Source organism: Pyrgilauda ruficollis, unplaced genomic scaffold, assembly GCF_017590135.1.
Source record: "Pyrgilauda ruficollis isolate IOZ18807 unplaced genomic scaffold, ASM1759013v1 scaffold31, whole genome shotgun sequence".
Lineage (NCBI taxonomy): Eukaryota > Metazoa > Chordata > Aves > Passeriformes > Passeridae > Pyrgilauda > Pyrgilauda ruficollis.
The window spans coordinates 30,457-51,472 of record NW_024524489.1 but is presented as its reverse complement, the minus strand read 5'-3'; the positions used below and the strand labels follow the sequence as shown (position 1 = coordinate 51,472).

General features: G+C 43.1%; 1 long non-coding RNA gene across 1 annotated transcript in view; it reads left to right on the top strand.

Moving 5' to 3' along the window:
- Window positions 1-5,794: 5,794 nt before the first annotated feature.
- Window positions 5,795-21,016, top strand: part of LOC121357065 — a 38,288-nt gene continuing 23,066 nt past the window's right edge. Inside the window, exons 1-5 of the long non-coding RNA XR_005955676.1 lie at window positions 5,795-5,897; window positions 6,865-7,005; window positions 7,145-7,239; window positions 8,830-8,891; window positions 16,037-16,169. This is a non-coding gene — a long non-coding RNA (uncharacterized LOC121357065). The remainder of the gene's footprint in view (window positions 5,898-6,864; window positions 7,006-7,144; window positions 7,240-8,829; window positions 8,892-16,036; window positions 16,170-21,016) is intronic.

Here is a 21,016-nt window from a genome sequence, read left to right as displayed (position 1 = left end):
GACATTGATTTCCTGAGCTGCAAACAGTTGCAGGAACCATTCTGGTTTGATGTGTTTTGTGATGGTATTATTCCCACTGGAGAAGGTTATGTCTTGGTGGGGTGAATTCCAGCCTTTCTCCAGAACAGGCTCTCTACAACAATGCAGCTCACAGATGTTTTGTTCTGCTGAGAAATATTAGGGAGAATGGAAATCAGTTCCAGACCACGTCCTTGTTTTCCAGGTGATAATGTCTCTCCAGGTCTTCTGATAGATTTTTCTTTTTTTTTTTTTTGGCTACCTGATATTTTCCCTTACATTTCCCAAAAGAAGAGCAGATGGAGAGAGAAGCTCCATCTGCCTGCCAGTTGTCCACTCACAGCTCCCACTCAGTTCTGGCTATTGCAAGATGCAATGAGGCAACCGAGTCACAGTGCAGAAATAAATGCTAATGCGGACCAGGGTTCTCCAGTAGGATGTTCCCATTAAAGAGCAGCTCACAGGGCTGCAGAGGTCCAGCCAGCTGAGTCCAGAGTAACCTGGGAGGTTTGGAGCGCCTCAGCTTTCTGATCTTGCATTTCTGAAAGAGAACATTTGTTTTAAAATAAGGCTTTGAAGTACAGTGAAAGACTTTATGTTGATAAGTCCACGCAGAATCATCAGGGAACCCCAGAGAAGATTGACAACCAACCAGTGAAAGGAGGAAAGGCTGTTTTCCCTAGAGATTTCTTGTAGGTCTTGGCTTTTGCTGAACTAAACACAACATGGAAATACTCTTTGTCAAACTACTGTCCTATCTCCAGCCAAAATCAGGAAAGGATATTTTGTGAGAAAAATATATAAACATATATTAACTAAACTTTTGTAAAGATTCAGGAATTTGGGTTTTGGATTTCAACCAGTTGTGCTTCCTCCAGACCAATCTTATCCTCTACATCTCAACACAGTTATTGTGTTGTGTGTAAGGATAGCATCTGAAATGTCAGCAAGAGGTGTATGGGTCCAGATAGATCTCATTGTTGCAAGCCCTTAATTAGGTCTGAATGATAAATCACAGAATTACAGCATGCTGGTCAAGAATGCTGCTGTCTTGTTATTTTTTCCTGTTTTCAGGCTTTTGGGGTAGATACACCCTGCTCACATTTGATGGCATTATTCTACCACCATGAGGGCTGAAAATGTATTTATTTATTTATTGCAGCCATAGCTAAAGTTTTAAAGTAATCTTCTGTCTCTCTTCAGTCATAATAAAACCACGAGATAAAATGTCTCTGGTACATTAGCAGCTAGCCTGAGTCTCAATATTTTAGTTTCTGCATAATACCTCCACTTTTTCTTGAAATCCTCATTTTTCCCCACTCTTAGCTCAGAACTGAGATTGAAATAATTAAGCTCCCTTGAACTGGGTAACCTGCTCTTCCCATCTGGAAAGCAGAGATTGTGAGTCAAAGCATTTATACAGAATCAGAGATGATGTTTCTCACTCTAAGCCTTTTTTCATTGTAGCAGCTTGTGAGAAAGGGGAGGAGAGGGCCTGCCTTTTGAAGGACATGGGAAATTTTCTTTTGATCTGTTTTTAAGACAAAACTCAGTCTAAAGGCCGTCCTCAGGCATCACAGACATGGCCAGTGAAATGCTGCCTCAAAGGGTGGAAAAGATGGAATTAGAGCATTGATTCGCCTCTCTGTGCAGGAGTGGTTTGCTAAAACTCACTTCATGCCATCTTTAAATTAAATATAAGTACAAAGAAAATGTTATTTAGCGTGTTAATTGAGGGTTTTTCTTGTGGGTAATTCCTGCGTGTGCTTTCTATTTAGCTTTTTTTAAACTTTGAAGAGAGTATCGAGTTATTCATGAGCATAGAGCCTGGACAGACTCCTAATCAAAGGCCTTCCCAAAACACCAGGCGCAGCCCTTGCGCTGAACCTATTGACACGTGGTGGGAATGATGCCTATCTCTAGGATAACTAGCTTGATGGATAGTCTGACTGATGGAGGTTCCAAAGCCTCCCTGCTAATCTGTTCTAATTTGGTCATATATAGGGCATTAATATGCATCTCTGTAGGTAAATCTAGCATTAAGATGAGTTCTCTTTGTCCCAAAATAAAGCTGTTCATATTACAGTGCTGCTAAGCCACCAAGGCTTATCCCTTCCCTGAGAAGATCATGGTACCTGAAAGATTCCACTAATGCAAGTACTAAAAGACAATCCAAACTTAAAAACATGAGGAAGGATTTCCATCCTTTATAACAAAACCCTTCTTGCAGCTCCGCAGTTGAAGGGAGAGCACTGTCCCCATCCACAGACAGTTGTGAAATAGTTTTGTCTGGTGGACTGAATGTGGACTGAAACAGCAGCTTGGAATATTTCAGTTTCAGAAACTTCTGTAATTTCTCACCTGCAAAATCTTCCCTGTGACTGCTGAGATGCTGTTTGGCACCGTGGGCAGCTCTAATGACTCCTAATGGGTGGCATTCATGGAGCCCTGAGAGCTGCAGAGACCTGTTTTAACACACTGGCCCTTTGTAGGGCAGAAGTCAGGGGCTCAGCTGGTACCTGCAGAATTAGGAACAATTAGAAATGCTTTAATTGAAGTCAACAGAGCCACCTAAACTCACTACATTTGAGAAGCCAGCACAGGCTGGGCAGCACCCGCAGTTAACAGGACTCACACTGATTATGACTCAGGGGCAGAGTGGATAAATAGCAAATTTTTGAACAATATCCCTTTTTGTGCTGCAAACAGGTCAAATGCTGCCACATTTTTATGACCCAGAAAAGAGGTAGAGTTTAGGAGAGCACAAAAGCCCCAGAAAAGGAGTTGGGTTTGAGGTCACATTTTCATAGCCACATTATTGAACTATACCTCTGAAAGACAAAAGAGAAGGTGATGTTCCAGCATGTAGCCATTGCTTAACGATTGTGCTGTCGGTCTGGGGAGGGCGGAGTGGCAGGTTGCTTAACAGTTTTACATTTTCCCATGGTATAATACTGGTGATACAGTTTGCTATAATTAAAGGGTTATATAAATAAGCCATTGGGAAACAAATTAATTTATTTCCTTGGTGAGGCTAGTTATGTAATTTGGGGCTTGCACACTCATCTACTTTCTCTTTGAAGCACTCAGCCCCCTGCCCCCCACCTCAGACCCGGTCCTCCTCTCCCAATTGTTTTAAAATAATTTCAAAACACGTCAAGGAATGCAGATGTGAAAAGTGTTGCACTTTCAACTTCTTGAAGCAGCAGTGTCCTTAATGAGAAAAAGCTGGAGAGCAGAGTGAGACTTAGCTTGTAAAAGTTTTATGGCATGTTTATTGCAAAAGGCCCTTGAATGGAGAGAGCAGGGTGCACAGAGGTGTTGGTGCCACTGGGCCATGCTCGACAGCAGCCCCCACCCACTGCCCCCACTTTAGCAGGGAGTGGGAGAATCCATCACCTGGATCTCATTTGGGGCAGCTTCATTGACTTTGGGGATGCTCAACCTTTTTGTATTTACTGAGGATCTGGCCCAGTAAGGGATGGCAAAAGGAAAGATGGGCTAGTTCCTACCCCGAGCAGAGAAATTGCCCTTCTTCTAGGAAATAATAACATGTCATTAGCAGTTCCATTGTACAAACCAGAGTATAACCCTACATTTTCCTCTGATGCCTGTGTTTCTTTTATGAGCTTCTAAGTGGCATCATTAAGCTACTCTTAATTCTCTTGCCATATTTAATCATGTAACTTTTTTGCATTCTCTTCCCTAGAAATTTAGGCCTCGAGCAGAAGAAGATTTTAAACAAATTCCAAAACTTAAAAATTGCGTACAAAGCTGTAGTAGAAAAAACCCCCAGCAATTTCCATGAAGCATATATGCACTAGTATTAGTTTCCTGTAATAGACATCACTTTGGCTTCACAATAAAAAAGGCAAGAAGAAAAAGAAAAAGGGAAAAAAAGAGGGAAAAGTAGCATTTAAAATCTTGACATAAAGACCATTGCTACACTTCAGAGCTCTTCCAGGCTCCAACTGGGAGATTCAAACGTGCTTCACCATCCAAAGGGAGGTGTAAATCTGTGAGATTTCTGGTGCTGAATGAAAAGATATAAAGCATTAAATTAGTTATGAAACATACCTCTGACATGAATGTCCAGCTATAATAATCTCAGCCTTAATCTCTTAGACTTGCCATTGTGGAAGACCCTACTTGACAGAGGAGGGCAGGCACTGCTGGTTTGCTTTGGTTTAGATTTTAATATTTCTAGTCTCAGGATAATTCCAAGTCCTAGCTGGCTACAATAATTTCCTTTTAAACTTTTGCTTAATGTAGTGCAGTAACTTCACAGCATGTGCCTCAGGAATGAACATCAACCAAAACTGCTGATGGTGTTTATCTTACACTACAGGGAAGCCACTGATCAAAGCAATGTATATTTTAATCAGAACTCTTCCCAAAGTGGCAGCTTCTACTGCCAGCACACTGCTGGTGTGTCTCTGCTAGCTCTGCAGAAAGAATAAAGGAGAACAATTAGTAACAGTCTGGAGGCAAATTTGAAGCCATCCAGCAGAGCTTCACATCACCAATGTGGATATCAAGTGGAAGACTCGGATAAAATTGGGCTGGAGGCCAGGCTGTGTTTGTCTCTGGTGGATTCTGAAGGGAGTGAGACCCATTGTTTGCTCACAGAATATCTGTCATTTTAGCATTTTGGAGGTTAATGGCTTTGATTTTCAAATTCTAATCACAGACTGCAAAGAAGAGGAAGAAGTTACTGTGAATTAATGAATAGGACCATGGTGGGTTGGGCTCTTCTCTGGGGCTTTGGTTGTTGTAGTGGGAGCTCCTGGCTGCCTACAGCCAGTACTGGATTCTGTGTATGCAGGACAAGAGGCACAAAGGCTCAACCCATGATTCTCCCCTGACTTTATAGAAGAGCCAGGCACACACCTTTGGTGTCTCAGCTTGCCAGTGTCCAGAAATTGCCTTGACAAACTTCTTAGTAATGAAGTTTTCAGCTCATTCAGCCCAGTCCTCTCCTCAAGCTGAGCCTAAGGAGCCCTGTTGTTTCCTTGATGAGGTTTCCAAAGCCATCATGGGAATATGAAAATAGGCAGAGTTTAAGGCTGACATGAGTGGTATAACAAGTTTTTAGGCATTTATGGGGTTGAGATTGGGACTTGTGAGATTAGAAATGGTCTTCTCCCTGTAAGAATCACTCACAAATTTGGACAAATTGCTTGAACTTGCTGTCCTTATTGCTCAAAATTACCTAAACATCTGCATTAATCCATTTATCTTAAAGAAATTTAACTTTAATCATACTTAACTTCAATCATATACTCGTGTCCCAATTATGCTAATAGCACTCAAGTATGTACTTGAGTGTCTCGCTGACTGAGGTTCTTCTGAATTGCAACTCTGTCTGCCATTTCCAGGGATATAGTACTTCCCCTGAAGGAGGAGAGCAAGCTAATGTGGCTGACTAGGAACTACAGAACTGCTCACATTTGTTAAATCTTGGTCAGAACTTTCAAGAAACTGGCCTTATCTTGATGGCCAAGGACACCACTTTTCCTCTTTTTTTTTTTTTTCAAGATTATGTACAGAAAATTATTTTTAAATAAGTCCCAAATTTTTTTCTTAAAAAAAATTATTGGAAAACAGATTCTGGATCTTCAGTTGAAGAAATTAAGTGCTCTTTAAGTTAGTGCTTCAAGAAAAAGTTTTGAAATATTAATCTCCATCTCTTTATTTACATTCTTGAGACTTAAAATAACTTTGAAGTTTTTATTGAAAAATCTGGAAAATAAAACTGCCCTTTGTCTTATGGGTCAGGTTTCAGCAGAGCCTCAATCTGGCTGCTGGCTTTTGAACCTCTGAAGATGCTGCTGTGCTTGGACTCGGCATGACTCTTCTCTTACAAGAAGAGTAGCATTGTAAGTCATGTATAGGATGTGTTTTTCTACTTACTGCAGAGAATCTGCTCACAAAAGAAGGGCCAAAAATATTTTGAGTGAGATTCTATTAGTTTATGTAGCTGATTAAAACTCAAGGCCCTGTTTTTCTGTGGAAATAGTATCCACTATCCATCACAACAGCCCCTCTAAGCCGAGGGCTAAGTCACCCCTTTGGCAGCCATTATGTTAAAGCTCAGCCTTACACTGAGGTGAGAAAATAAACTGAAGATCCTTTGAGGGAATTTTTGAGGATTGTATGCAAACTCAGTATCTTTATTATGTCTTGCTGCAGCTGGCTGGGTCTCTGGTTTTATTTGTCTGTTGAAACAGCACCATGAGTTAAGCTGCTCACGGCTCCTGGGTATCACAGATGAGGAGCCTGCTGGGGCACTGAGCAGCACTTTGGCAATTCCCGACAAAATCTGAATTTTTGATCTTGTGGCCTTAGAAATGAGATGGTTTTTAAATTTGCAGCAAGTCCTGCACTCCTTTTAGCTACGGGCAGACGTGCTGTTGACACAGATGAGCCATTGCCTTCCTAGGAGGTAATGCTCATGTGCATCTTGTGCAGGCAGCAAGAGAAGATGCATCCTCAGGAAGTCACAGACCTCGCAGGACGTGTTATTTTCCATCAGCAGTAAGCAGCACTGCCTGTGTGCAGATTAGGGAGGGCAGAGCTGAAATAAGACAGGAAGAAAGCTGCAGAAGTAAAACTGCCTCTAAAGCTCCTTTTAAACATGCAGGACAGGAGGGAATAAGTGGACACTGCTTATGATGAAACCTTTTGCTTCCTGTAGTGTTTGGCATTCCTTAATATGTCCTGATGGCTTTGATTTCCTCTCCTCCATTGCAGCATCAAAGAGCAAGTAGGCTGAATGTTATCCAATTGGTCCTTTGAATGCCATCCTTTTTAACCTCCCTTTCTTGGATAACGTTTTGCTTTCAGATGCTGCACCAACACAATGCTGTCCACGTCCGGATATGCCACAGGGGAAATGAGCTGAGTGCCCAGTGAACTTTATTGCTGTAGAGAACCTGGCAGAACTCATCACACTTTGTAGCTGATACCTTCCTGTGGCAGGTTCAGGTAAAGGACAAGGACCCAGATCTTCAAACGTGTCTGGTGGTTCTGAACACTGCAATGTTTTGAAATCAATTTCCCAGCCGTGGTGAGTCCCGCAAATCTGAAATGACCTTTCCTCTCTATTTCCTTCAATACACTACAGGTCTTGTCTCTTTGTTTCCTTGAACCTTTCAAGAGTTCCAGCCTGACCTCACTTGTGTTGTACTATGGAGTGCCTAGAAAATATAGATGCCTTAAGTAAGTTGGGAAATTTTCTTATTTCTTATTAGGTATGTTCTCCAGTGATGGGGTTTGGTATATTTTCCATTTTGCATTTATTTCCAGGAGAATCCCACACCAACTAAAACATCAATCAATTTAAAACACAGCTAATGAGCTTTCTTTGTCCTCTGTCTCATGCTGGAAAATCCCACCTGATCCCTAATTAACAAACTGATGTATTAAAAGTATAACTAATGGCCTCCCTTTGTTCTTTTCTTCCAGCTGCAGAATCCCACCTGATCCCAAATTATCATATTGATTTATTTCATATTAAAATATACGCATTGCATAGTTTCTTTATCATGCCTGCTTCAGACATATGTTCCAATTAAGTGCCGATTTTACCCCTCACAGATCAAATGCTTTCGGAGAAAAGCAGTTGTTTAAAATGCCACATTGTCCCTCCCAGTGTTCAAATATTTGAGTGTGCTTACTATTGAGGTCAATATGAAGTCACTTGGTAGTATCTTGGAGGATCAGCCTTGCAGATCCATTCCAAGCAATGACCCTCCCACTGGTGTGAGTGGATCTTTGCAAGTGACTGTTCATAAGTCTCGTGCATCCAGGTTTTTTGCTGGATGGTGGATTTTGTTCCAAAGCACTGCCAGTCTCCAGTGGCGTTCCTGCCTCACACAGAATGAACAGCCAGACAGAGTAGGACTTGCATGCCAGGCTGATTTGCCTCTCGTTTGCAGCTTGTGACAAGTTTAGCTCAGTTTGGACGTGTGTGCATGAACAGCAGGAGCTCAGAAGTACCACTCGTCCCCACGCTCTGTCCTTGGGCTTGCAGTGATGTGAACACATCTGCAGGCAGCACGAGGCCATTGCACCTGGTATGTAAACACCAAGGCCTGCTCGGCCCTCCTGCCTGCCGTGCTCCCCGGAAACAAGCAGTGGGCCACTCGCTGCAGACAAAGCCCTCAGAGAGAGGAACTGAGAAATAATGGGCTGGTTTGGATGGAGCAAGAGAGAATGACATGGTCTCTGGCAAGAAAGACATGTGCTTACAGGTTATGTGAATTTCTTGCATCAGAAGGAAGAGCAGGGAAACGTCCCAGTCCTTGTGCCAGCCAGCCAACCTCCTTGGAGCACAGGCCAAGGCAGCAGGGCCCATCCCATGCTGGTAAACCACCCCCACATACATCCCCTTTTCCCTCCAAGCTGTTCCTGAAGCCTCATTATTCCTCTGGTGGATAAAAAAGACAATCAGGCTCAATTCCAAGGGAAAGAAAGTACCCAGAGGCTGCTTGTCCCTGCTCCCAGGACCAGCAGAGTCACCCTGTAGGGGTAACCTGGTAACCCAGCAGGCTCTTGAAGCTCTCTCTGAGCAGTGCAGACCCACCACACCACAGCTGTGCAAAGCTTGAAAAGGGACCTGAATGGGACCCAGCAGATCTGCAAAGAGAAATCTGAAGCACTGTTTGCAGCAAAGGACCCGAGGTGTCAGCCTGGCCCACAGGAATGCTCTTGGACTTTGGGATGTTGTTTCATGCTAAAGTGCTCTGATGTACCCAAGGAGGGATGGTGATCTCTTTAGGGCAACACTAGTCTCCTTTTGTCTTCCAGGCCCTCACTCAGGTTCCCAGAACAAGGCTGCAACATGTCTGGCTCCATGACTTAATTGAGTGGTAAGCCCTTTATTTCTCTTGGCCAAAATCTTCTCTGGCTACCATCCTAATAGTGAGAGATCTTAGTTAGTGCTATCCATTTTCTACACGTCTCCTTTCCAGCCTCCTAGAGCCTCACAGGTTTATTTCTTTTACATGTAGTCCTGTATGCAGTTGTGTCTGTGAACAAGAGTGCAGCTACACACATCAGGCAGAAAAATGCTCCAGTTTGAAAATAAATTATTGAAAGGGCAAAAAGAGGAGCTAAATAGCTTATTTAAAATCTGCCAAGTTTCTTAGCACAGTTTGGAGCGGAAAAGGCACTTCATTCTAATTCCAAGCAGGAGATGAGCAGCATCCAGCTACTTATCCTTTAAAATGTACTTTTCCTGCTCCCTCCCTACAAATAGTGTGCGCATGTCATAGATCAGATAGGAGAGAAATGGGAAGTTCCTCTTCTCGTACAGGAATTTAGACACCTGAATTCCCATCACATTTGTCTTACAACACAGGGCTTTGCTTCCCTGCAAGGCTGCTGGCCAGCCCTCCTGGCAGGCAGGTTTTTTTCATGCAGTTATCCCACACTGAGCCAACTGGGAGACCTGGGAGCCCCGGATCCACAGCTTCCTTGCCTCAGGGCTTCAAACCCACAGCTCGTACTACGCTGTGGGCTGGGCTAGGGTGGGTTTTTTCCCCAGCTCCATCATGAGTGGTGCCATTGTGTTGAAAGAAATGATTAGAGCTGAAAGGGGAAGGTAATAATGGGTGATGAGAGATGCTGTCTGGGAAAGGAGGTGCAGGAGACACCTTGTTTTGGTTTTTCCCTCAGACTCTTTCCATATTTTGTTTAAAGATGATTGCATTTGAAACACAGAATTATTTTCTGGAGAAGGGATCTTTCCTCTCCAGGCAGTTAGAGTCATTCCCAGATTCCCTTCTGTAAGACCCCTCTTTCTTTCCATAGAGCCCAAAAACCTCAGGAAGAAGATCACAGGTGCCACAAAGACTACTTGTATGTGTCCAAGAACCTTCTCGGGTGTTTGAATTCCCACTCCAACCCCTGGGTGTGGGATACTTGTCTGTCACTGTGCCAAAAGATGTTGATTAGAAAAAATTCCCAAAGTATGAAAGAGACATTTTCTATGAAAATTTCTATTTCAGTGGTCATTTCCTCTTACCTTCCATGGCTGTATCTCACAGAAGTGAATTACACAGAAAATGCTAAAGGAAATTCATGACTGCCAAGCCAGTTATTTCTTGAATTATTTATCTTAATTGACATTGCCTTGTTTGTCTTTTATATTTTTCCTTTTTTCTCAGTTCCAGGTGATGAGTCCAGAGAAAGGCATTGTCTGTTATCCAGCAAACCACAACTTAGTGGAAGATTGCTTGGAGGGTGTTTGATACTATAATATCTGAGAGAAAGTGTCCAAATGAAACCATAAGTAATGACCAGTAGCTTTAAAGTAATGAAACCTTGAATTTCTTCTCACCTTTGTTTCTGGCAGCTCAGCTCCAAGAGTGTGATGCCTTTGTCAGATATTGGTTCTTTAAGACCAACCTCTGTTTTCAGCCATGGTCAGCCTTTGATGCACAGCAGGAAATTATATCCCTCCCCTCTCGGCAGTCCATCTGCGTGATAATGCAAATCTCATGGACAAAACCTCGACTCAGATTTTCACAAGAAATGCAAAATTTTTTCTCGTTGGGTCAACCTCCCTAGAAATCAAAGAAAACCCATTTTTCAGCCAGTTTATTTAGCCCCAACTGTCTTGCCACAGTGATATAGGAAATTTACAATTGCATTCCCATCCCTCAAAGCTTACTTGCTGTGAGACTTCAGTTCCAGAAACTGAAATTTCCCAAAAGCCTGGAGACATTTGGAAGGAGGAGCTCACCTATGCTGAACAAATCCTTTATGTTACCACACCAGCAGTGATGAAAGCACATGGGCAAAGCATTGCTTAGTAAATTACTGTTGTACAGATTACCTGTTTTGGTCCCACCATGTTTGAGCAGGCAGCATGTTCTTCATGTCTCTGGAGACCCAAAAAGAAAGTCTGCTAATACTGTCTTTGAGCTCATGAAAATTTTTGGAGCATGAAGTATGCTCTCCTGTGCAGTCATTTAACACTGTTCCAAACTGCTGCACCTGAGTGCCATGGGTGAAAATAAATTTCACACACCCACTTGGTGCATCTTCCAAGCCCACAAAAATGCCAGCTTCTTTTAATAACCTGGCAATACTTGGGAACAGGTGTTTCAAAGCTGAGAAAGCTACCTTTGGGAAACAAACCACATGATTTACTTGGTAACAGTTTGCTTGGATGGAACCTTTGTGATCTCTGTTCAAGGCTTGCCTTCCAAGTCACCTTTCTCTTTCACATGCATTTCTTATACTGCACAGATGCCTGTGTGAGCTCTGTTGCTGTGATATTGGAATGCTTGACCCTATTTTTAGGATATCTCCTCATTTTCCAAGCGAGGAAACAGACCACACTAGTCTGAATATTTTGCCCATGGTTGGTCAGGAGATGTGGGGTGCAGAGTAGAACTGGGCTCCTAATTTCCAGCAAAACAGCTTTTTGTAATGTTAAGGAAATGGAAAGAGGAATGTCTGCTGTTACCAGATAATTAAGAGATATTAGAAATTTTGAAAGCAGTTAAATATGCAAGCAAAAATGTTTATTTTCTGTTCCTTTGGGACTGCAGACACACAAAATGCCTGTATTCCATTGCTCCTTTGGAATCATGGTCATTTCATAGGTGTAACTATTTATCTTTCCACAGGTTTGATGTCAGTAAAGTAGTTCAAGATCTTCAGATACAAATTGTTTTCAATCAAAGCATAATGAATAAGTTTGTCTAGTGCAAAGCATGTCAGGTTTCATCAAACTAACAGGAAAAACTGGCTTATTGTCATTAATGCACCAAATAGGGGCACAACCCAGTTTGTTTCCAAAGCTACAAAGTATTGGGTTGTCATCTTGTATTTCTGTGGAAAGAAAAAAAAAAGCGCAGAGCAATAATTCCCAAGACAACACCTTCCTGGTGGTGTCATGGCATCTTCTCTAAAGAACCAATCTTGTTGAGGGAAAATCTTTTTGTCTCTCTTGCAGATGGCTCAGCTTTGTCCAGAGGGAATTCCAGACCTATTTGTTGATGGTTCTTGACGCTGAGCCTTCCACCTCAGGAAGCAAAGAAACTTTCCTCCCCAACAAACACTATAACTGGACCCAAGAAAGCTGGGCAGTCTTCCACAGGAGGGTAGAGATCCCTTTTTAAAGGGGTTTCTTAGGGTCTCCCCCGTTATTCTGCAGCAAGTAAATAACCAGAGAATCATAGGGATGTTGCTGGTGGCAGATCTGCTCAGCAGCAAGAAAAAAATGTGGCATAGTCTGTCAAAGGACTGCTCCAGATCCTCAACGAGCAGGAAGGGAACCTGTGCTCTATCAGCAGAAAAAGGCATTTCTTCATCATCAGATGGTAGAAACCAGTCCCATTATGTTCTCTTCTAATGTTTTGAGCAGAGCTTTGACAAAGGAGTGGATTTGCCCCAGAGCAGTTAAAACCAAAAAACCCAAGAGGTCCTCTCCACAGGCATTTTCCTGGCATTCTCTGACATGCAGATTGACTGATAATATCACCATAACAGCTGTTATCTCAAATGTCTGCCTCCAGGCAAATTAAAAGTAAAGAAAAGCCAAAACACTTGAAGAGATGAATATAGGAGGCATTTGCCAGTAATTTGCTGGCCCTGGACTGCCTGCTGTCAGGGGTAAAATGGAGCATGTTTGCCTTATAAGAAAATTACAGAGCTGTCATCCCTGCAACACAGAGCAATGGAGAGCAACACCACTGCCAGGACTGAAGGAAAAAGGATTGTTTTTCCAGCCAGAATCCAAAACAGCCTTTCTCAAGGGTATGCCTGAGCCTTGCTGCCAAGGAGCAGCAGGAGCAGGGCTGTCCCCAGATGAGGCCAAGGAAAAGGGACCCCCATGCAGGCAGTGCACGAGCACAGCTGCTGCAAACATGGCAAGTGCATGAAGTAGGTCCAGGGTCCACCCTGGGAACCCAGCCAGGACCAGCTGGACTACAGGGCCTAATTTTGGCTAGGCTCCAGCCATCATTTCTGGACTCTTAAGCCATGATTACTTTTCTGACGCTCTGGGCAAAGAATGATTCTTCTGAAAGAGACCAGCAAGATTCTCAGGTGACATGTCAGCTTGGGGTAGTGGGGTTTTCACTCTCGTTAGATGAACAGAGGTCTGCACTTCTTTGATGCAGACACAGATGACCGAAATGCCCAGTCTGTGAAATGTGTAAAATATTATTTCAAGAAAGATCTCTGGGCTGAGCTGAAGTAAAGCCTCTGAGTGCTCTTGTCAGAGCTGTTATTGAGGAAATTGAAATGCCACTGGCAATATTTGAGCTATTAGAGATGGGGTAAGAGAGTAAGAGCTGTTGTTTTCAGTGTCTGAAGAACATACTGACCTCCACAAGAGAAGACACACAAGTTTATAGGAGAGTCCAATTCTGGACCATACCATAGCTCAGTAAAACTCTGCCTTTATGAAAAAAACTCCCTTCTGGATTTTTATCCCTTTAAATTGTGTTCACGTGTAACAAGCCTGGCTTTTGTATACTTCTGACAATGCTAGAAGTAGAATTACCACAGAAATCCTCAGTATTTTAGTGGGAAGGGGGTACTGCTAACCATAAAGCTCATATTGAAAATCCATCTTGCCTTCTGATTTGAGGCTAGGACGGGCCAAGAAAGCCCCATGGGCCTTAGGAAGAGAAGCATCAGGGGAAGGGGAAGAAAAGGTCATCTTGGTTTTGTTGGAGAGGGAAAATGAAAGCTTTGCAGATGTTCAGGGAACAGGAACTTCACCAGTTCATTGATGTCTGTAGCTGGGATGTTTATTTTAATAGTCAAACCTTTAACATTACAGACTGTTAACCATGGCATAAAAGATGTCCAGGAAAGGCTATGAATTTTCAAGATTTAAGATTAAATTCAAGAAGTAGCAGTAGTCTAGCTAAAACAATGGTGAGGAAGTGAGCAAATCCTGGTTTTGCTCCTGCTTCTGACCCTGGTTTTGAAAGTGTCACTTTTATTCTTTTTATATAGGTTTCTCAGGCCTTTAGCATCTGTTGCATAATGGCAGCAGATCTTCCCACTCAGGGTGCACCTCCATGAGCATTTCCATTCTGGTTCATAGCTCAGATCAGCAGCAAGCTTTGGAAATGACCCTGCCACCCCTCCTGCTCACAGTGCCTGGGTTCACAGGCCAAGCAGGGCGCAGCCTTGTCCCACCACCCCAGACTTTGGGCATCTCCACAGGGACAGAAACAGGCAAGGTGGAGCTGGAGAACTTGAGAGTAAATCCCCACAGAAATTCAAGCGTAACCTGGTGACGTGCCACGCTTCTAAATGTCTCTTTGTGTCACTGAGGCCTCCCTAAGGACTGAAGGGGACCCATGTGGTTTGAAATGGCAACTGAGGAAACTGCCATCTGGACAGGGTCACCTCATCTCAGCCATTCCTGTGGCTGATTCCTCAGGACCTGCCAGGAAGAAGCACTGGTGAATGGCATTTCCAGGAATGACATTTCCCAAAGGAAAAGCCCTTTCTCTACTCCAGAAGTTGAAATTCTTTGTTGTAATTCCTGGAAAGTGATCCAGTCTAAAAAGTCCTGGCCATGCTTACAAAGATATGAAAACAATCAAGGTGGTAGTTTAAATTAAAAAAAAAAAAAAAAAAAAAAAGGGGCAAAGCTTTAAATTCAGGAGTGTGGAACCCTGGGCATTACCAGCATTTTGTAAAAGTGCCCTGCCATGCTTTCTTGCAGAAGTGTTTGTGAAACTTTGGGCAAACCTATGCAATTTGGCTCTTTTAGTTGGAAATAACACAAAACTCTGTGATTCTTGCTTTTCATCTGCCAAAATTAAGGGAACAATTGTACTGGGGTCCCTCTAAGTGTCAGGAATTGGAATTTACTAATTAAGGTTCAAGTGAGATTTAAGTAGAACTGGAAAAAATTCTGCTCACTGTTTCTTATGACTTCTGAAGCATATACAGATTCAGTCTGCATGTCTGTGCAGTATTCCATGTACATGTTTGAACTGCTGGGTCTGCAACATGAATGAATAGAGAATTTTAAAATATACATTGCTGAATATTATGGGAAGCACATACTGTAGTTTTGCTCAAACTCTGTCCTTGTTATTTTCGTCTGAAGCCTTGCATAATATTGGAAATGCTATCAAGCTGTATGTCTCAAAATTACAAAGCAAGGTGCTCTTCCATGTTGAAGTAATTTGGGAACAAAGTCATTGGCATAATTCATTATGGTATATATAAAATGGTGGCAGAGAGAGTAAAAGAAAGCTTTGCTGTTATTATCTTCTATATTTTTTTAGTGCACAGTACCTTGTCCAGAGCTGTGAGGACTTGCACAGCTTGTGATATATGGATCAAACTCTCTGGTGGGCTAAGAGAACATGGCTGCATTGTAGTCCATGCATCTGAGCCAGTTCCCACCACTTTTTTTTTCTGAAATGAAGCAATGCAAGGAAGTCAAAGTTGCCTTGAAAAATCAGAAATAATACTAGTCACTAATCAACAACATCCAACCCCAATTTTGTCCGACCTCAAACTCTTGTCCTTACCGTCTCTGTGAGACTATAAATTGATCCTTGTAATATGTCCAGAAGATTAAAAATAATCCAGGCTCTCACAGAACACAGAAACACATCACTCATTCCAGAACTGAGGAGTCCTCAGGGAGGTGCTGCTTTCAAGTTAAACCAAGACAACTTTAGCATGAGTGTCGCAGCGATCTGAACTGTGCTGTGTCCAGGAGGTGATTTCTTGGGAATCACTTTCCTGAAGTTTCATAGATATTGCCAAAGAGAGATTTTTTAAGAGAACAAAGTAGATTTTTCTTTGCATTGAAGTATTCCCAGGAACTTGATGGGTGGAATGAGTAGAGGCCACATCAGCTGCAGAAGCAGAAATTTCATTTAATATTGGGTTTGCATGGCACAGTGTAATACTTCCTTGGTCTCCAGGGACCTGTAAATATCCCTAGTAGTTCGTGTGCCAGGACATCGATGCTGACTGCATTTTCAGATCTGATGTTTAATTTCTGTCTCTTCAGCCAAGGAAGATCAATGTTCAGCAAGTGATTTGCAGGTGTGCCAGCTACGGTCAGCCAAACTACGGTGCTCTGGGATTCAAACAGCTCTAAGGAGTCAACCTACAGGGTGCCACAGCATCTGCAGCTGCCTCAGGTGAGCATCATTGACTCAGCTTTTCTCACCAGCAAAGGGGCAGTCACTGAGCACAGAGAGTCTGTCTTTTGGCACCTGAAACTTTTGTGCTGCCCTGGGGGTACCACAACTCTGGGTCACGCTGTTCAGTGCATGAAAGTTTGTGCAAAACCCCTGAGGTTCATTGTCTTCTGGGGAAAGAAGGGTGACAGATTTGCAAAGACATTCAGAGCTTCTTCACACTTCTGTCACAGCAGCTTTTGGGGTCTGAATAGCTTCTTGCTGCCTTTGAACCCAGTTTCTGTCCTCAAAAGAGCAGCAGATAGCAATCATCAATCTTTCAATGAAATAAGTAAGAATTTGAAGCACTGCTTCTGGGTTAAAGGAAAAGGTTTTATTTTATTAGAAAACCTAGTTTCTCCTCTGAAAATGTTTCCAAAAACATCCATGCACAAATCCAGCTAGCACAATCACCCCTTTGCACAGCAAGCCCTTAGACACTGTTTTCCTTCTTCCATATGACTTTCGTAGCCCACCTGGGAAATAAATTACTGGGCAGTGCTAGAGTTAGTAAACCTACATACACTCATAAAAGTTCAAACCAAAGCGTGATCATAAAGTACTTATGGGTCAGTAATCACACCCTTAATTTTCAGAAATAGAGTAGATGGTATTATCTGGAGGAAAAAAGTTCCTTCTTTTTTCTTTCTAAATATCCTGTTATAAGCCAGTAATAAGTATAAAAATAAGGACCTGGTTGAATATTTGCTGAAGCCAATCGCAAGTCTTTACTTTATTCCAGGGTGCTTTGGTGGGAGCCCTTCAAACCTTTATGTTCAGAACAGCACCTATGTCATAAGGACTTCATAAAGTCCCACTTAAATTGCCCCATTCTGCGCTACATCCTTGAAGGTAATCATTTGCTTAAATGCTTTGCAGAATAAGGATGCACTTTGAGCCAAGCATGGGCCTAAAATCCATGTCAAAAAGCCTTAATATTTAGCAGGCCACACTGTTTGTCACACAGATCTTTTGCCATTTAACTTGTGGTATTGGTTTGTACTTTGGAAAAAAGGGTCCTCTAGCATGTTCTTCCAAAAATGATATCCAGTAACGCTGGCTGGAGGCAGTGTGGGGGATTATTTCAAAAGCAGACTTTTGTAGGAAGTGATATAGTTCTTATTTCTCCTGGTCTGCTCTCAGGTCGTGCTGCTGCTGTGGTGCATCTGAGTCCCATGCTAGAAATGAAAAGGTTCAGAGAATCATGGCACCGAGGAAAGGCCCAAAGCTGCGCTCTGCTCCTGACAGCTTCTCTTTACACCACAGTTTTTCCTCTGAGCATGTCCCAGTGACTCTGCACTCCCAGTCCACCTGCAGCAGCCGGGGCCAGCCAAAGCAGGCTCTCATAGCCTGGCTTTCCTAGTGGGAGCTTCTCACAGCACGAGCAACCTCCTTTCCAGCAGATCACAGGTGTTCTCCACATAATGTGAGCAAGTGAGAGCACAACTTTGCCAAACTATGATGAAGTTTGGTAGCTGTAACACAAAATCCACGTTTGGCCTGAGATCTGAATCTGGCTCTCTACTCCATCCTCCGCTCCGAGCCAAATCAAACTGCAGCTTGTCATGAAGACCAAACAGCACCATGCTCTGATCGTGTAAGATCTGCATCCAGCTCCAAACTCTGAGGAGGAACCTCCTCCCGTGTGTGTCACAGTGGTGCCAATGCCTGACATGTTAGGTAGGAGTGGTAGCACCCTGAGAAAAATTCAAATGCCTGAGAGCCTGCCCCTAAAATTCCATGGGGAAAGCATCAAAACACTCTGAAGGATTGGAGGTGCAATGAAATTGCTGCTTCCTATAGCTTAAGAAAACCCCCAAACCACAGAGGAAACATATGAGCAAGATTTATGAGTGGTTCAAGTTCTGGGGCAATGCACTCCTCTGCCTTTTTGGTTCCTAAAGTCTCTTATTAATTTAAAAGCTGCCAGGCAGACAAGAATAATTCATCCAGCCTACCTGTGCTTTTTTTATTGGGGGGTAAAATGCAAAGGATATGTTCTATATTCTTCAGGAAGTGCTCCTCACCATGGAGGCAGCTCTGCTGCTCCCTCATGAGCACTCTCAGGACATCTGTGGCTTGCCAGCCCACCCAGGCCATCCTGCTACCCAGGCAATCCTGTTCTCACACTCTCTCTTGTGCTCTTGTTTTTCTTTTTTTTCTGAATAGTGAAGGATTTGAACTTTTTCTTCTGTATTTGGCACTTCTGGTAGAGCCTTTGACATGGAAAAAGGCTCATCTTTCAAATGCCTGTGGCACTCTGTGAAAGGTGATTTTAAAAAATCCATTTTATTTTGCTTCCTGGCAGTGATATCAAAGGAACAATCAGTGCCTGAGTTGGAGCCAACAATTTACTTCCATTATCATAAACAGAAAACAATGGCATGCTGCCTTATTAGTTATTCACTTTCCAAGTCAACAGACTCAGAGGGTTGGGATGAGATCTAACCAGAGATATGCTTTGATGTTTTCAGTTTGGAGAATCAGTCTCCTGGCCAAAATGCTGAGTGATGCCAGTTTTAGGGGGAAGAAGGGAGGGAAGAAAGGGCAGAGGGAAGGGACAAGAATCCCTGAGAGCACAGGGGGTAGCTACTGGAAGGGCCAGAGGTATGTGGCATGTTTGTGGCTGTCTCTAAGAAAGCTTTGGAGGGTGATTGTGCTCCGTGGTATTCCCACAGCAGAGGTGACACAAAGAGCAGCAGATGGGCTGATTGCAGTGCAGTTCCTCTGATTTATACCCCTTGAGGATCTAGTCCAGTGCACACTCCAGGTCTGCTACTGTGCTGCAGAACAGCCGCTTCTGTGGGGTTTGCAGTGTGTGCTGTGGGAGATGATGGAGCCAACCCAAGCCAGATGTGCACAGCAGCCCTGATGCTCATCCTTCCCTCCCAGAAGCAAGCCTTAAGTCTTCCAGCACTGTCAGATAAACTGTGCTTTGCAGGGAATGCTGCTGGGAGTAATGAGTAACAGTGTTTGTCACTGTACTTCGTTGTTTTAGCACTGTGCTCACATATGAAGAACATTTTTGTTATACGTACCTAATGGTACAGAGTATTTATGGAAAATTATCTCTTGTAGGTGGGGATAAACATGAAAGGTAAACATCTGTTTTTGTACATAGAAAACTGTGATCAACTTCTTTCTCAGTGTCATGATGCCAACCAAACCTAAAAAAAGTCACATGCTCTCCGTTACCTGAATCAGTTTCACCAGCATTTCTGGATCAATCAAAATGTCTGTATTATTTAATAAGGTAGAAAGCCTAAATGTGGGGCAGAGTAGTTGGTCACTGCTTGCTTATTAATCCTGTCTCTCAAGGACAAGCCACCCCGGCTATTTTGGATTCTTTTCTGACCAAATTACAAACACATTAAACCAGCTTCTCTTTTCTCACAGAATTGATGCTGTAAACTGTCCCAGTTGTTTGCAACAGGAACCAAATTGATAGAGATCACAGGAATTGAAGTAGATTGTTTGCTCTAGTGGAGAACTGTCTGTGCTTTGTGAGAGGTACATACCTGCTCCCTACCTGTACATCTTTATTTTAAGGGAATTTCTGTCAGGATTCTTTAAAAGCTTAAGAAGATTGCAGATTTCTCCAAAGCCAAAGAAATCTTGCCTTTCTCAAGAGAAGCAGGATTTGAAACCTGTTTTAGTAAAGTTTTTCATGGTGATCATAAACAATTATATTTCAAGTGACCAAAAACAGCATAGAAAAATGAAAGTACTTGTTAGGAAGAAATGTCTCCTCTGAGCAAAGATGTTCAGTGGTGGTTTTGTGGTTGTTGTTGGTAGCCAGATCCATCTTTGTCATGGAGGAGAGAATCTGAAGCAGGTGATACTGCACAAAATACCAGTTAGGAGTTTGCTAGGCCACAAGAGTCTGTGGTGATGACAATTTTCAGAGAGCAAGGTCAGCTTACTGGAGCCAGGCTGCAGAGAGTTTCCTGAACTGTCACTTTGCAGAAATATCCACGTGGAATGACCAGCAGTAGCAGCTTGTCACTTGCGGGGGTCAATTTTCAGTGCAGAATAGCACTGTCAGATCCTGCTTGAGCAGTTTCCTCTCCTTTGAACCCTATTTCTGATTGCCAGATGCTCAGTCACAGTCTGGCCCTCATTCTTTCAGTCCTCCCATAAATGGAAGCAAATTTCCAGCAAAGGTTCCTTGGGGGCATAAGGAAATTAGAGAAATAATAGACCTGGAGTCTCTCATGTAGCTAGAAGTCCTGCAGTCAGACTCTGCAGCCAAATTCTCTTTCCTGTGCTCAGTTTCAACATGGACAGCCTTTTCCCTAGCCTAGAAATTCCTGTTCCTTGCTTTATTCCAGGGCATCTCCCTTCAGTGGAGGCATGTGATACCTAGCCTTGATCCTCCTAACCACAATAAGCCAAAGCATCCCACAGAAAAGGCTGTAGTTCTTGCCCTTCTGCTTTTTTGTGACTGCCTTCTGGACAGTAATGGATGCTGGAATTCTTTCAGCAGACATTTGAGTTTATTCTCCCTCCTCCAAACTCACCAGCATTCTCTCTCCCTCGCTCTTAGTTTCACCCCGTCAGCTCAGTCTTGCTGCTGGCCCCTGCTCATTTCTCAAGCCAAGGCTCTGTATGTTTGTAGCCACAAAGCCTAGAGCATGTGTTCCAGCATGAAGGGATTTAATGGCTCAGGCCAGGCTGGATTGTGCCTCCTCTCTTGTTGAACGAAGCTGGGTGTGAGGCAGTAAACACTTACGCTGAGGAAGCTGCAGCTGGAGCCACCACTCGGCATAAAGGAGAACATACCTAAACTAACTCCAAGAAAAAATAGG